This window comes from Odocoileus virginianus, unplaced genomic scaffold (assembly GCF_023699985.2).
Source record: "Odocoileus virginianus isolate 20LAN1187 ecotype Illinois unplaced genomic scaffold, Ovbor_1.2 Unplaced_Contig_23, whole genome shotgun sequence".
NCBI lineage: Eukaryota > Metazoa > Chordata > Mammalia > Artiodactyla > Cervidae > Odocoileus > Odocoileus virginianus.
In genome coordinates this window covers 127,226-144,371 of record NW_027224340.1, presented here as the reverse complement: position 1 = coordinate 144,371, position 17,146 = coordinate 127,226, and positions in this window count along the sequence as shown.

The window sequence follows — 17,146 nt, the reverse complement described above, 5'->3', positions numbered from 1 at the left end:
GCAACCCCATGGACTGCAGCATGCTAGGCTTCCCTGTCCTTCACTGTCTCCTGGAGTTTGCTCAAACTCATGTCCATTGAGTTGGTGATGCCATCCAACCATCTCATCCTCTGTCGTCTCCTTCTCCTCCTGCCTTCAATCTTTCTCAGCATCAGGGTCTTTTTCCATGAGTCAGTTCTTTGCACCAGGTGGCCAAAGTATTGGAGTTTCAGCTTCAGCATCAGTCCTTCCAATGAATATTCAGGGTTAATTTCCTTTAGGATTGACTGGTTTGATCTCCTTGCAGTCCAAGGGACTCTCAAGAGTCTTCTCCAACACCACAGTTCAAAAGCATCAGTTCTTTGGCGCTCAGCCTTCTTTATGGTCCAACTCTCACATCCATACATGACTACTGGAAAAAACCATAGCTTTGACTATATGACCTTTGTCGACAAAGTAATGTCTCTGCTTTTTAATATGCTGTTGAGGTTGGTCATAGCTTTTCTCCCAAGGAGCAAGCATCTCTTAATTTCATGGCTACAGTCACCATTCACAGTGATCATGGAGCATAAGAAAATAAAGTCCGTTACTGTTTCCATTGTTTCCCCATCTATTTGCCATGAAGTGATGGGACTGGATGTAATGATCTTAGTTTTTTGAATGTTGAATTTTAAGCCAGGTTTTTCACTCTTCTCTTTCACCTTCAAGAGATTCAAAAGTTATTACAAAAAGTGACCACAAGGCGACAGCATTTCTTCGTGCCCAACTCTGGCTCATTCCGCAGGCAGGGACATAAGATCCTGTTCGCAGATGGTCAAGAGTGCAGCGCGCCAGAAGCAACGCTCAAGGCTTGTGTCTCATCTCATTCCTTCTTTCCCTTCCCCTTTATTTCCCAAAGCACATCCCAATTCCTGGAACACCACTCTATGGAGGGTGCTGTCACTCTTAGGTGGGATGACCATAAGGAAGGGTGCTGGCGGGGTGGGGGGGTGGGGGACCCCAGCCCAGAGGACACGTGGAGCCCAGGGAACTTTTCAAAGCTCTTCCAGCCCAGAGGTTCCACCGTTCTTTCGATGCAGTAGGCTTGATTTCTCTGCTGGAGGGCCCTTCTGGATACAGAGATTGGGGACTCAATCTGAAAGCAAGAGGCACTCCAGGTCCATTGTGGGGGCACATTTCCTCATCCTCCCAGCTCCCTCAGCTCCACAACACTCCAGCCTTGGTACCGAAGCCTGCTCTGGCTCCAGGGATGTGATACCAGCCCAGGTCACCATGGCCTAAAGGAATAGAGTTAGTATGTCTTGTGTATTTTCTTCTTCTACTTTAAAAAAATTTGAATTGGAGTATATAGATGAAGTGATCAGTAAAGTGATCAGTGCAAAGAAACAGAGGAAAACAATAGAATGGAAAAGACTAGAGATCTCTTCAAGAAAATTAGAGATATTGTAATGATGTAAAGTAATTAGCCTCCAACTAATAAAAATTAAAAAAAAAAAAAGAAAAAAAAAAAAAAAGAAAATTAGAGATACCAAGGGAACATTTCATGCAAAGATGGGTCAATAAAGGACAGAAATGCTATGGACCTAACAGAAGCAGAAGATATTAAGAAGAGGTGGCAAGAATACACAGAACTATACAAAAAAGATCTTCACGATCCAGATAATCATGATGGTGTGATCACTCACCTAGAGCCAGACATCCTGGAATGCAAAGTCAGGTGGGCCTTAGGAAACATCATTAAAAACAAAGCTAGTGGAGGTGATGCAATTCCAGTTGAGCTATTTTAAGTCTTAAAAGATGATGCTGTGAAAGTGTTGCACTCAATATGCCAGCAAATTTGGAAAACTCAGCAGTGGCCACAGGACTGGAAAAGGTCAGTTTTCATTCCAATCCCAAAGAAAGGCAATGCCAAAGAATGTTCAAACTACCACACAATTGCACTCATTTCACATGCTAGCAAAGTAATGCTCAAAATTCTCCAAGCCAGGCTTCAACAGTATGTGAACTGTGAACTTCCAGATGTTCAAGCTGGATTTAGAAAAGGCAGAGGAACCAGAGATCAATATTGCCAACATCCATTGGATCATAGAAAAAGCAAGAGAATTCCAGAAAAACATCTACTTCTGCTTTATTGACTATGCCAAAGCCTTTGACTGTGTGGATCACAACAAACTGTGGAAAATTCTTCAAGAGATGGGAATACCAGACCACCTTACCTGCCTCCTGAGAAATCTGTATGCAGGTCAAGAAGCAACAGTTAGACCTGTACATGAAACAAAAGACTGGTTCCAAATTGGGAAAAGAGTACGTCAAGGCTATATATTGTCACCTGCTTATTTAGCTTATATGCAGAGTACATCATGCAAAATGCTGGGTTGGATGAAGCACAAGCTGGAATCAAGATTGCTGGGAGAAATATCAATAATTTCAGATATGCAGATGACACCACCCTTATGGCAGAAAGCAAAGAAGAACTAAAGAGTCTCTTGATGGAAGTGAAAGAGGAGAGTGAAAAAGCTAGCTTAAAACTCAACATTCAAAAAAATAAGATCATGACATCTGGTCCCATTACTTCATGTCAAATAGATGGAGAAACAATGGAAACAGTGACAGACTTCATTTTCTTGGGCTCCAAAAATCACTGCAGATGGTGACTGCAGCCATGAAATTAAAATATGCTTGCTCCTTGGAAGAAAAGCTATGACCAACCTAGACAGCATATTAAAAAGCAGAGACATTACTTTGCTGACAAAGGTCTGTCTAGTCAAAGCTATGGTTTTTCCAATAGTCATGTATGGATGTGAGAGTTGGACTATAAAGAAAGTTGAGTGCCAAAGAAGCTGATGCTTTTGAACTGCGGTGTTGGAGAAGACTCTTGAGAGTCCCTTGGACTGCAAGGAGATCAAACCAGTCCATCCTAAAGGAAATTAGTCCTGAATGTTCATTGGAAGGACTGATGCTGAAGCTGAAACTCCAATACTTTGGCCACCTGATGCGAAGAACTGACTCACTGGAAAAGACCCTGATGCTGGGAAAGATTGAAGGTGGGAGGAGGAGGGGACAACAGAGGATGAGATGGCATCACCGATTTGATGGATATAAGTGTGAGCAAGCTCCAGGAGTTGGTGATGGACAGGGAAGCCTGGCGTGCTGCAGTCCATGGGGCCGCAAAGAGTCGGACAGGACTGAGCAACTGAACTGAACTGAATTCTCATGTTGAAGAGGTGTATTTTGGGGTTGCATTTGCTCCCCCTCACTTTGGATGTACCCCAGTTTGCTTACACAGTCATCTATGGAAGACAGCCTGATATTTGAAAGTTTGTAGGTATTACAAGTAGAGCTGCTATGCATTATTGCATGATAGTTTTTATTTGGACACTTTTTCAAAGCTGTTTTCTAAATACTAGATGTGCAATGTTTGATCCTCAGGTGAGCCTTGTTTACTTTGGAAAAAAAAAACAGCTAAGTTGCTCCGTGGCACATGGGATCTTCCCAGATAAAGGATCATATTTGAGTCTCTTGCATTGTCAAGTAGATTCTTTACCACTGAGCCACCAGGGAAGCCCCCCCCCCTGGGTTTTTTTTTTTTTTTTTTGAGTTTACTGGATCTAATAGGTGTGCAGTGCTACTTCACTGTTGTTTTAGTTTGTAATTTCCTAATGATATATGATTTTGAGTATTTTTGATATGGTTATTTACTATCTGTATATTTCCTTTGGCCAGGTGTTCAGATTTATACATCTTTAATGAGGTTGTTTGTTCCAGATTTTTTGGTATTATTTGAGTACAACCTTTTATCAGATATGTATTTCTCTGTTTGTGGCTTGTGTTTAGGTTTTCTGAATAAGGTCTTTTACAGAGTTTAAATTTTTAATTTTTTAAAGGTCATGTTTTAAGTTGTGTATCTTTTTTGGGATAGACTTAAGTTTTTTTTTTTTTTGTTTGTTTGTTAAAATTCATAAGCAAAACTGAAGTACTGTAAATACAGCTTTGCATTTTGTCTGTTGAGAAGTTTAAATGAATTTGGTATAAATCATAAAATTTCTTTCTACTTTCATTTGATTGCATATGGATTCCAGTTATTTATACAACAGGTTTTGGAGATGTCTTGGGAAGTCAGTTTCCCCAGGTGAAACTGCACCCATGAAACATCAGCTCTTTTCAGCTCCTGTTCTGTCTTTGAATTTGACTTGCTTTGAGATGATTCCACTATCTCATACTAGCAGAATCACAGAATGTTTGTCCTTTTTTGGTCTGGTTTGTTTCACTTAACATAATGACTATAAGGTTCATCTCCATTGTAGCATTGTCAGAATTACCTACTTTTAAAGGCTGAATCATATTCCATTGTGTGTATACCAGTTTGTTTATGGAATTGTCTGTCCATGGACACTTGGATTCCTTCCATTTGTTGGCCAGTGTGAATAATGCTGTTGTGAATATGAGTGTAGAAATATGTTTATTTTTTCAGCCTGTTTTTTCAAAACTTTTGGGTACATAACCTGAATTGGAATTGACATAATGTCAATTTGTTTATGAATTTTAACCAAAAAAAAAAAAAAACCCCTTGGACAGTGGCTGTACATTTTCACTGTATTTTTTGTATGGTAGAATATTGTTGAAGCTTTTGCATGTACCCTATTTTGCATATTCATTCATCCACTGATGGACAGTTGAATGGGTTCTACCTTTGGGCTATTGTGAATAATGTTGCTATGAATGTTTGTGTACCAGTTGTTGTTTGAACAGCTGTTTTCAGTTCATTGACATGTATATCCAAGAGTGGAGTTGATGAAGTAAACAGTAAGTATATTTTTATCTTTCTGAGGAAATGCCAAACTATTGTACATATAGTCTGTACTATTTTCCATATCCACAAGCAAAGTGTAAGGTTTCCAGTTTTCTACATTGCTGTTAATATTTTGATCTTGATTATAATCATTTAGTGAATGTGAACAAATATTGCATTGTGATTTTAATCTGTATTTCCATCATTACAGAAAGGAAATATACCTAAGACAATTTTTAACTCAAACCTCAGCATCCTGCTTAGTAGCCATAGCTGTTGCATTACCAAAAACTACTAACAATTACCCTATATATTAAAAAAAATTAATCCCCCAAATCACTCATCAAAATTCATTAGGATAACACAACCAATTCTACCATGTTAATAAATCCAAGGCCACTATAATTTATGAAGATTTAGAAGAAAAAACCTTATAAAACTAACAACAGAATACAATGAATGTCATCAGTATTCTTACATGGAATGGAAACATGGCAATGAAATGAAAAATCATCATTGTGTTTTGACTGTAAGAACAGTAATGACCAACATTTGAAAATTCAAGATGTTAATCATAATTGAACAAAAAAGATGTTGATCATAATTGGCAATAGTGCAGTTATTGATCTACCATCCCCATCAAATATTTCATCATAATGAAATTTCTATTATTTGTTTCATATTTTGCAAATGAAGTCACAACAGATTTATTTCTAGCAATTCATTATACATGAAGTACAAGTCATATGTACCAATATGTAAACAATCTATGGATTATTTGTTTAGTTCAGTTCAGTTCAGTCTCTCAGTCATGTCCAGCTCTTTGCAACCCCATGAATCACAGCACGCCAGGCCTCCCTGTCCATCACCAACTCCCAGAGTTCACTCAAGCTCATGTCCATTGAGTTGGTGATTCCATCCAGCTCTCTCATCCTCTGTCATCCCCTTCTCCTCCTGCCCCCAATCCCTCCCAGCATCAGGGTCTTTTCCAATGAGTCAACTCTTCGCATGAAGTGGCCAAAGTACTGGAGTTTCAGCTTCAGCATCAGTCCTTCCAATGAACACCCAGGACTGATCTCCTTTAGGATGGACTGGTTGGATCTCCTTGCAGTCCAAGGGACTCTCAAGGAAATGCTATACAGGGTACTCCAATTATTACCGGGACAAATCAGTTTACAAGTCCTCCAATTATGATGGATCAGTTCAGTTCCGTTCAGTCGCTCAGTCATGTCCAACTCTTTGCAACTCCATGAATTGTAGCACACCAGGCCTCCCTGTCCATCACCAACTCCCAAAGTGTACGCAAACCCATGTCCGTCGAGTCAGTTATTCCATCCAGCCATATAATCCTCTGTCTAAATATCTGCTTGAGTACTTCTTCCAGTGTTCTTACTCCTACTTCTGTCATGAAGAGTAGATGCTGACGATAGTGGTTCTTGAAAGGTATCTTGATTCCTAGGTGGTGCAGTTGGTAAAAAAATATCTGCCTGCCGATTCAGGAGATGCAAGAGATCTGGGTTCGATCCCGGGTTGGGAAGATAACAATTCACACAATATTTTTATGTGAGCAAGTTTTACACTAATGAATTTTTTTCTTCTGTACACATAAGAGCAAATGGTAGTCAAGGGCACTTAAAGAACGCTAATATTGAAAATCAGATCTGTATTGTGAGCAATGCTCAGAAATTTGTGAGTCAAAACATAGTTTTATGCCTCATTGTAGTTGCCTCAGTGAAATATTTTGAGAAATGCTCTTTGTTCATGGTATAGATTCATGAAGAAGCTTAATAGCATTAATTATGTTGACAATTGAGAGTTTAAACTTCCTGTGAATCATATGTGACAACTACATACGCCAACATGATTTATTAGTATTATATCAATATTTTTAGTCCTATTGTATTTCAACTAAAAATATCAATATATAATTGTACATGGAGTCAAGACATAAAATCAGTGCAAATACAAAGTATTCCATCCTTTGAGAAAGAAAGTAAATGAAAAATCTATGTGCTTTGCCTGATCCTATTTTATGTTTTAGATCCTTAAGTATTTTATTCACCACACCCAACTGAATGATTAACAAATCTTCAGAGAAGAAAGGATCATTTTTCTTTAACAATGAGTAGTTCAACTCCTCTCAAAGCAAATACTGGACATGAATAACTATAGAAGACAAAGTTGATTATTAATATTTATATTACTTTTTATTAGCTTGACACACTTACTAGATCTGTTACCACATTTATGTATAATCTCCACATAACTCTCCAGAAATTTGGAAATAACAGTCTCTTTGTGAGCAGGATGTGTCATAAGCAGCTTCTATGATAAAACAAAAGCGTATCTGTCAGACTGTCTTCTACAAGGACCAGTAACTGTAATTCTTGTGGTAGTAAACATTGAAAATGTTAGGTTATTTTTCTAAGTGAGAGTTAATAGTGATACAACTAATTGCTAATATCACAACTGGCCATGTATTTATGTACTTAATGGGAGAGGCAATCCTGGCCAAATAAGTAGTAGACTTCATGAAATTAGCCTTCATGCTGTTTTATTTGAGATTACATATTCTCCATTAGTTAGTAAGCCTCTGCTTACATAACACATAGTGACCCGTTAAACCAAGGTGTATCATGCAGTAAATCCCAATCCCAGTGTCTTATAGGAGCCTCTCAAGCCATTGTCATCAGTTAGTCTAATTGTGTGAGACCATGTAAACTCAATGATTTTATTATGCTTGTATCTATGACGGGAGATCTGAGAAAGCACTTCTGAAGGCTATTTCATACCGGTTCTCATTTTTATTGACTTTTAAAAGGTTTAATCACTGAGGTGTTGCTTCTGCACTTGTACTAGGCTGAGTAGCCACATGCCCTTTCTCCCTAAGTGCAGTAGAAGTCTTCCCAACCTGTCTGTCTTCTGTCCTCTGGAGTCCTTCTGTCCTTGAGCTCACCACAGAATGGTGGATGGAAATCGTTAGAATACCTTCAAACCCATTTTATTGCAGTCTCTTCAGGAGGTTACAACTGCTGCAAACCTCAGGATACTACAAAGCGGCGTTTACAACATCAGATGAAGGACCAAGGTTAACACTTGCGACACCCACAGGCTTGCATGGTCTCTACATGATCGCTGGCTTTGCTTTCATAATCATCAGCTTATTAAACCAACTAAAATTTAACTGTATTTCTTATCATCATTTTATCTTTGATGGTTTTTAGAGGTATTATCGGTTTTCCTATACATCTCTACTTATTGATGTGGATTTTAACTATTTAGTAGTACTTACTAAAATTGAATTCTAGTAGGTTAGTTTTGTTAGAATAGGAAGAATGATCAACTTTATATTATTAGCATTATTTATTGCTATATTATTAATTTTATTGTTTGTATTCATCACATTGTAAGTTTCTGAAGTGAGCATTCAGAAAAATCAGGTCCTTTTGAATGTCCATTTGACTGTATAGGAGCATGGCAATGTTATTACATAAAATTGTTTACAGTGTCAATTGTATTTCTCCTGTTTGATGCAAAAATTGCCCTTCCTTTTATTCGAGATTACATATTCTTCCTGTTAGTAAGCATCTACTTACATAACACATAGTGACCCATTAAACCAAGGTGTATCGTGCAGTAAATCCCAGTCCTGATGTCTTATAGGAGCCTCTCAAGCCATTGTCATCAGTTCGTCTAACCGTGTGAGATCATGTAAGCTCAATGATTTTATTATGCTTGTGTCTATGACGGGAGATCTGAGAAGGCACTTCTGAAGGCTATTTCATACCAGTTCTCATTTCTATCGACTTTCGAAAGGTTTAATCACTGAAGTGTTGCTTCTACACTTGTACTAGGCAGTCACTGAGTACTGCTAGCATTGAAGGAAAAAAAAATAGTAATTATAGCTCCAATTGTAATTTTACTGTTAGCAATAATTATAGCATACAAATGAACACAGAAGAGATTAGAGTGGACCAAATATAAAAATTAGTTTAAAGTAAAATATATAATGTTGAATTATCACAGCAAAGTTAAAATTTGTAGTTATTAAGTTCCTTTACTATAGACAAGTATTATTCTATCATTTCAGTTTCCTTTGTAAGGGTGTTAATGTACAGATTCTGGTTAGTATCCTCTGTACTATGGCTAGAGTGAATAATATTATCCTTATTCATTAGAGCAACTCTATTAATTCTTAACAGTCATGTCACTCAAGGTATTTTAATATCCATTGTGTTAATATATTTGTAGTTTGTGAAGTTGCATAAGTTGCATCCATTCAAGCAATAGTATCAAACAGTTATGGCATTAATTATGTATACAAACATTTCTCTCTCCACGCACCCCCAGCCTTGGTGGATGCAGGGCTTGGGACAAGGGGTGGGGCTGGGATTTCCAGGTCCTTCCAGGTGAAGTAGTTGTATGCAAGTGGATTCTGCCTGATAACATCATGGAACCACATAACATGGCATTTACTCTCACATAGTAAGTGCTTGCAAAGAGGAATATCCACCAATGTTTAAACTCCCAAGGGACTTTCAAAAATAACTGGCTCATTCCCAGTGAAAAAGCATCCTTCTGTCTTTAACTACAAACCGGTTCCAATGGTTATTATGTGAAATTAAAGGGTGAAGGACAGACACAGTGGAACCACCCCAAGAAAAGCAGTTCCAGGGAATTCCCTTGTGGTTTTTCCCATGCTTCCACTGCAGGGGGCATCAGTGTGATTCCTGGTCAGGTAACTAAGATCCCGCAAACCATACGGTGACACCAATAAATAAGTAAATATAAATAAAACCAGAAAAATAGCTTTCTAGAAAAAGAAGAAAAGAAGAGTAGTTCAGGACACAAATCAGAGTTGGTAAATGGAATGGCTGTGGTGTAGGTCTGCACCAGCTGTGGTCCCACAGCAGCTCCTGAGGGCACCATGTGATGTCTGGGGCGCAGCGAGCTCTCCTGGTGCCACATTCTGTGAGCTCTTAGGGGAGCACGAGTGTGAGTCCCCCTCGGCAGGAGAGGCTTGAGCCACCGTGGCCACTCCAGCAGCTGAGCTGCAGCGAGCGACCAAGGGTTAGGCCTGCCCAGGGTGATGCGTGAGGGGAGGCTGCACCCCACTCTGAAAGTCATCCCTGCAGCCGAGGGAAACAGAAGCAATTTTCCCCAAGATACTTACAGTGACTTTTGTAGGTATATTATATTCTGAAATATAACTGTAAGTTATTGTTTAAAAGAGCCATCTTTGCCAACAACTTCTTAAATGTATTTATTAAATAGTCACTGGTCACCAAGATTTTAATCTGTAAAGGTGGGGCTTAGGAAAAAAATGACATGGGGGTTCTTTTACGAGAGAATATCTGTTACATATATATATATATATATATTTTCTAAGAAAACACTCTCTAAGATATGTTTTGTCTAGATAACAGGAAAGCATTACTGAAATATTTAACTCAGTTTGTGGTTGCATTTATAATGCATCCTAAATTATTTTCTGGAGAAGATGAATTTATTTTAGAATTTGCTCTGCAAATGCTGTTAAGATTAATTAGATACAAATTTTTAATTCTTGTTTAATTTTTGGTTATTGTAGGAAGTAGATCCAAAAAGAACTTGCTATGATTTACATCAAAGGGTGCTCTCCCTATATTTTCTCAAGAGTTTTATCACACCCATACTTAGGTTTAGATCTTTAACTGTTGGGAGTTTAATTTTGTGTGTGGTGTTAGGGAATATTCTTAATTTCACTGGCCTTTTCATTGTTTAAGAAAGCTCTACTCTGTCCTCCAGAGTGTCTGTTCTCAATTGACATTGCCAGCATCAGTGGAGGAGGGTTCCTTTTTCTCCACACCATCTCCAACATTTATCCTTTGTAGGGTTTTGCCAGTGGCCATCTGACCAGTGTATGGTGATACCATGGTGTAGTTTTGGTTTGCATTTCTCTAATATTTAGTGATGCTGACATCTTTTCATGTGATTTTTTAAAAGGGTGTGAGTGAAATGTGTCTCCTGAAATTGGCTTCTTGAACTTCTGCTGTGTATTGAATTTTTTATTAATGACCATGCCTAGGACATTTCTTGAGGGCAGGTGAGTTTTACTTACAGCCCTGCAGGCCTTGTGAAGATTAAATGACCATCAGCACATCTTTTCAGTGCTTCCCTGGTGGTTCAGATGGCAAAGAATCTGCCTGCAATGCAGGAGACCTGGGTTTGATCCTCAGGTAGGGAAGATCCTCTGGAGAATGGAATGGACCCACTCCAGTATTCTTGCCTGAGAAATCCCAAGAACACAGGAGCCTGGAGGTCTACAGTCCATGGGGTCGCCAAGAATCAGACACGAGAGAGCCACAAACACACCTGAAAAGTTGCTGCTACAGGAAATGGCCAAAAGGCGGCAGCACTTCTTTATGCACTTTTTTGTAATTTCATTTTTATTGTTGTTTAGTTGCTAAATTGTGTTCAATTCTTTGCAACCCCATGGACTGCAGCATAGCAGGCTTCCCTGTCCTTCACTAAATCCCAGAGTTTGCACAAACTCATGTCCATTGAGTTGGTGATGTCATCCAACCAAGTTGCCCCCTTCTCTTCAATCTTTCCCAGCATCAGGGTCTTTTACAATGAGTCAGCTCTTCGCATCTGGTGCCAAAGTATTGGAGCTTCAGCTTCAGCATCAGTCCTTCCAATGAACATTTAGTGTCAATTTCCTTTAGGATGGACTGGTTTGATCTCTTTGCTGTCCAGCTCAGTTCAGTTCAGTTGTTCAGTCATGTATGACTCTTTGCAACCCCATGGCTGCAGCACACCAGGCCTCCTAGGCCATCTCCAACTCCCGGAACTTGCTCAGTCTCATGTCCATTGAGTCAGTGATGCCATCCAACCATCTCATCCTCTGTGCCCTTCTCCTCCTGCCTTCAATCTTTCCCAGCATCAGGGTCTTTTCAAATGAGTCAGTTCTTCACATCAGGTAGCCAAAGTATTGGAGTTTCAGCTTCAGCATCAGTCCTTTCAATGAATACTCAGGACTGATTTCCTTTAGGATGGACTGGTTGGATCTCCTTGCAGTCCAAGGGACTCTCAAGAGTCTTCTCCAACACCACAGTTCAAAAGCATCAATTCTTCAGTGCTCAGCTTTCTTTATGGTCCAACTCTCACATCCATACATGACTACTGGAAAAACCATAGCTTTGACTAGATGGACCTTTGTCAGCAAAGTAATGTCTCTGCTTTTTAATGTGCTGTCTAGGTTTGTCATAGCTTTTCTTCCAAGGAACAAATAGTCTTTTAATTTCATGGCTGCAGTCACCATCTGCAGTGATTTTGGAGCCCAAGAAAATAAAGTCTGTCACTGTTTCCATTGTTTTCCCATCTATTTGCCATGAAGTGATGGGACTGGATGCCATGATCTTTGTTTTTTGAATGTTGAGTTTTAAGCCAGCTTTTTCACTCTCCTCTTTCACTTTCATCAAGAGGTTCTTAGTTCCTTTTTGCTTTTTTCCATAAGGGTGGTATCATCTGCATATCTGAGATTATTGCTATTTCTCCCAGCAATCTTGATTCCAGTTTGGGCTTCAGCCAGTCTGGCATTTTGCATGATGTACTCTGCATGGAAGTTAAATAATCAGGGTGACAAAAATAAGCCTTGATGTATTACTTTCCCAATTTGGAACCGGTGTGTTGTTCCATGTCAGTTCTAACTGTTGCTTCTTGACCTGTATACAGGTTTCTTAGGTGGTAGGTAAGGTGGTCTGGTATTCTCATCTCTTTAAGAATTTTCCAGTTTGTTGTGATCCACACAGTCAAAGGCTTTAGTGTAGTCAGTGAAGCAGAAGTAGGTGTTTTTTCTGAAATTCCCCTTCTTTTTCTTTGACTCAGTGCATGTTGGCAATTTGATCTCTGGTTGCTCTGCCTTTTCTAAATCCTGCTTGAACATATAGAATTTCCTGGTTCACGTCCTGTTGAAGCCTAACTTGAAGGATTTTGAGCATTACCTTGAGAGAATGTGAAATGAGTGCAGTTGTATGTTGGTTTGAACATTCTTTGGCATTGCCTTTATTATATATTGGAATAGTGTGGATTTTTAGTGTGTTGTCTTAGGTGCCCATGAACTTGATTCAGATGTAGGTAGATGTATATCTATTCTTGCTCTGAACAGTGTGTTCAGTAGGGTTCTCTGTGCAACTCAGTATGTACTTTAAGATTATCTATTGGATATATATGAGTGTATGTGATAATGCAAAAGTCTTAATTTATTCTTCTTTTTCATTTTTTTTGGTAATTGTAAGTTGGCTTTTGAAGTTTGTAAGTCTGCTTCTGGTATAAATTGATAGATTCCACCTGTAGATGATATCTGATATTTCTCTCTCTCTGACTTACTTCACTGCACATTGTAATGACTTGGTCCATCTTTACTTCTGCCAATGGGATTATTTAATTCTGTTTTATGAGTGAGGAGTATTCCATTGTTAGCTGTCTCACTTCATCTTCATTTTTCAGCCTCTGGCCTTGTTGATTGATTCTCTATCTCGGCTCTAATAAATAGTGCTGCTCTGAATATAGGGGTGCATGAGTCATTTCAAATTATATTTTTCTGTATATGAGCCCAAGAGTGGGATTTCTGGATCATATGCTACCCATGTGTTGAATACTTTAAGGAACCTCCATGCTGTTTTCTGCAGTGGCTGCACCCATTTACACCCCCACCAAGAGTGTAGGAAGATTCCCTTTTGTCTCCAAGCTCTGCAGCATTTATTCTTTGTGGATCTTTCTGATGATGGCCATTCTGACCATGGTGAGGTGATTCCTCAGTGTTGTTTTGATTTGCATTGATTTGATAATTAGTCATGTGGAGTATGTTTCCATGTGCTTTTTGATCTTATACAGTGTGAGTACAGTTTGCCTGTTGAAATTGGCTTCTTGAACGTCAACCCTGTTTTGAATTCATTTTTTGGTGATTTACCCCAAGGACTTTACTTGAGAGCAGGTGTCCTTTCCAGCCCTGCATGCCTTGTGACTATTCAGAGATGATTCAGTTCAGCTCAGTTCAGTCACTTAGTCGTGTCTGACTTGCATGGACTACAGCACACCAAGCCATCTCCAATTCCCTGAATTTGCTTAAACTCATGTCCCTTGAGCTGGTGATGACATCCGACCATCTCATCCTCTGTCATCCCCTTCTCCTCCCACCTTCAGTCTTTCCCAGATCAGGGTGTTTTCCAATGAGTCAGTTCTTCGCATCAGATGGCCAAGGTGTTGGAGTTTCAGCTCCAGCATCAGTCCTTCCAGAATATTAGCACCAGTTTTAAAGTTGTTGTTATGGGCAATGGCCAGAAGATGGCAGCATTTCTTCCTGCCCAACTCTGAAGATTTAGGGAACCAGAGCCTGAGGGGAAAGCCTTGCTCTGGGATTGTCAGTTTCAGCGAATTGTGCCAGAAGTAACAAACAGCCAGCAAGTATTGTGTCTTTTGATTTCTTCCCCATTAACCTTTATTGCCTGGACACATGCTAATTCCTGCAACTCCACTCTATGGAGGGTGATGTCATCCGTAGGTGGGGGTGACCCCAAGGAAGGAGGCTGGTGTTGGGATCCCACCACCAGGAGTCTTGGAGCCCAGGGGACTTTTCAAAGCTCTTCCATCCCAGAGGTTCCAACATCCTTTGGGTGCAGTCGGCTTGGTGTGGCTGCAGGAGGACACCTCCGCCTACCCCTCCCAGAGCTGGAGATTCTCCAGGTCCATCTGTAGAGGGCCTATTGTCTGGCACATCTTCCTAGCCCCCTCAGATCCAAGACACTCCAGCCTTGGGACCCAAGTCTGCTCAGGTTCCAGGGATGTGACACCAGCCTAGGTCACCATGTCTGAGGGGCCTAGAGTCAGCATTTCCATTACTTTTTAAAAAATTGTATCACTTGAATTGGGGAATATAAGTGATTTACCATGTTGTGGATTTTCCCCCTAATAGAAGCTATATTCACTTATTGAAGAAGGAAATGGCAACCCACTCCAGTATTCTTGTCTGGAGAATTCCATGGACAGAGGAGCCTGGCAGGCTGCAGTCCATGGGGCCACAAAGAGTTGAACATGACTGAGTGACTTTCACTTATTCACTTATGTATAGACATCTATATGTTCCTTTTGGGTGCTTTTCCCATATAGGTTATTGCAGAGTGTTGAATAGGGTTCCACATGCTATACAGTGGGTCCTTCTGGATTATTTCATAATTAGGAGTGTGTATATGAACCAGCTAATGTCTCCCCACCCCCTTTCCTTCTTGGTAACCAGATGTTTCTTTTCTATGTCTGTGAGGCTGTTTCTCTTTGGAAAAGATGTCATTTTATCCATTTTTAGATTCCACCTAGAAATGATATCATATAATCCTGGTCTTTTCTTGCCTTTCTACTTCACTTAGCATGATCACCTTTATTTTCTTCTTTGTGACAGAACATGGCATTATTCATCCTTCTTGATGGTTGAGCAGTATTGCATTGTGTCTGTGTACCCCATTTCTTCACCCATTCATCTGACCTTTCACACTTGGCTTGCTTCTGTGCCTTGGCTACTGTACCCAGTGTGGCCGTGATTGCAGGGGTGCAGGTGTCCTTTAAAACTTTGGTGTCCTCAGGATCCAGGACCGGGCATAGGATTCCTAGGCCCCACGAACTTATATGCTTAGTTCTTTAAAGAACCTTCATACTATTCTCCCTAGTGGATGTTCTGATTTACATTTTCAACAACACTGTGGGAGAGTTCCCCTCTCTCCACACCACTTTAGGATTTATTGTTGGAGATTTTTTTGAGATGACGATTCTGATCTTGGCGAGGAAGCAGGGAGCAGTGGCGTGAAGTGAGATCTTAATTCCTTGCCCAGGAATTGAACCTGGGTAGCCTGGATGAGAACCAGGAATCCTAGCCACCAGACCAGCAAGGGCTAGAGGCTAGAAGCTATTTTTCCCTGGATCTTTGCCCCCAGTGAAAAATGCGTTTGTCACAGAGGCAGAAACTGAAAATGCAAGTACAAAGTTAATCGTTAGAGATATAGCACAAAAACAAGTGGGAAAGCACAAAGAGAAACTGTTTAGTTAAGACAGAAGCAAGGCAGAGATGCAGACCAAGAGAGAAAGGGTGTGGGTGTCCTCCCTACTGAGGAGCGCAGTAAAGAGGTGGTCAAGTCATTTATATAGGGCAGCTCTTCCAGGTCTTTGTCTTCCTTCAGGCCAATTATCTTGTTTCTTTTTCCACACCTGACCTAACCTGGGACCCTCCCCTGGGTGTGCACGCACCCCTCAGCCACGATGGATCTTGTAGTGAAGGCTTCTGTGGGGAGCAGGACTCATTATGGCCTGGTATTATTCCTTGACCTTTGACCCACAAGGAGCCTTTCTGCACATGTGTAGTGTCTCTCTTGTCCAAAAAGAGGGGGGAGAGAGAGCCTTTAATCCTTTACTCACACAGGGTTTTGCCCCCTCTTTGTCTTTGCCTTGGCTACCGCCATGACTATTACCTTAACGTGTTTACAGAAGACAAACACTGGCTATTTACCCTGTTTCTGTTGTTATTTCCATTTTGGAGGGCAAAGAGGAGGCTGATTTTAAATGCCTTAACTGGAGCCCACCTATCTCGTCTCAGGAAATGTTAACAGTTGTGAGTATTCAGCCTGCAGCCCACTTCTTTGTGCTGCATGCAATGTAAACAACAGATCAGCTGTAAATGTCTAACCGGAGCCCATCTGTCTCCTGACTCATTCTGACTGGTGTGAGGTGATATCAGTTTGGACTTGATCTGCCTTTCTCTTATAATTAGTGATGCTGAGCATCTTTTCATGTGTTTTATGGCCCTGTGTCTGCCTTATTCAGAGAAATGTCCATTGAGATCTTTTGTTCAGTTTTTTCACTTGAGTTATTTATTTGTGTGTTTTTTATATGAAGCCACATGAGCTATTTCTGCATTTTGGAGTGAAATCTATTTCATTTGCAAATAATTTTTCTCTTTCTGAGGGCCGTCTTTTTCTTTTGGTTAGGATTTCCTTTGCTGTGCAAATGCTGTTAAGGATAATAGGTCTCGTTAGCTTATTTTTGTTTATTTTTCATTACTTTAAGTGGTGGATGAAAAACAACTTGCTGAGATTTATGTCAAAGCATGTTCTGCCTATATTTTCCTCAAGAGTCATGTACCTGTCCTTTCGTTCACATCTTTAATCTGTTTGGAGTTTATTTCTGTGTGTGGTGTTAGGGAGTATTCTAATTTCATTGTTTTTTACATTGTTTAAGGAAGCTCCACACTGTCTTCCAGAGTGATTGTTCTCAATTTACATTGCCAGCATCAGTGTAGGAGGGTTCCCTTTTCTCCACACTCTCTTCAGCACTTACATTTCCAGAGTTTTTACC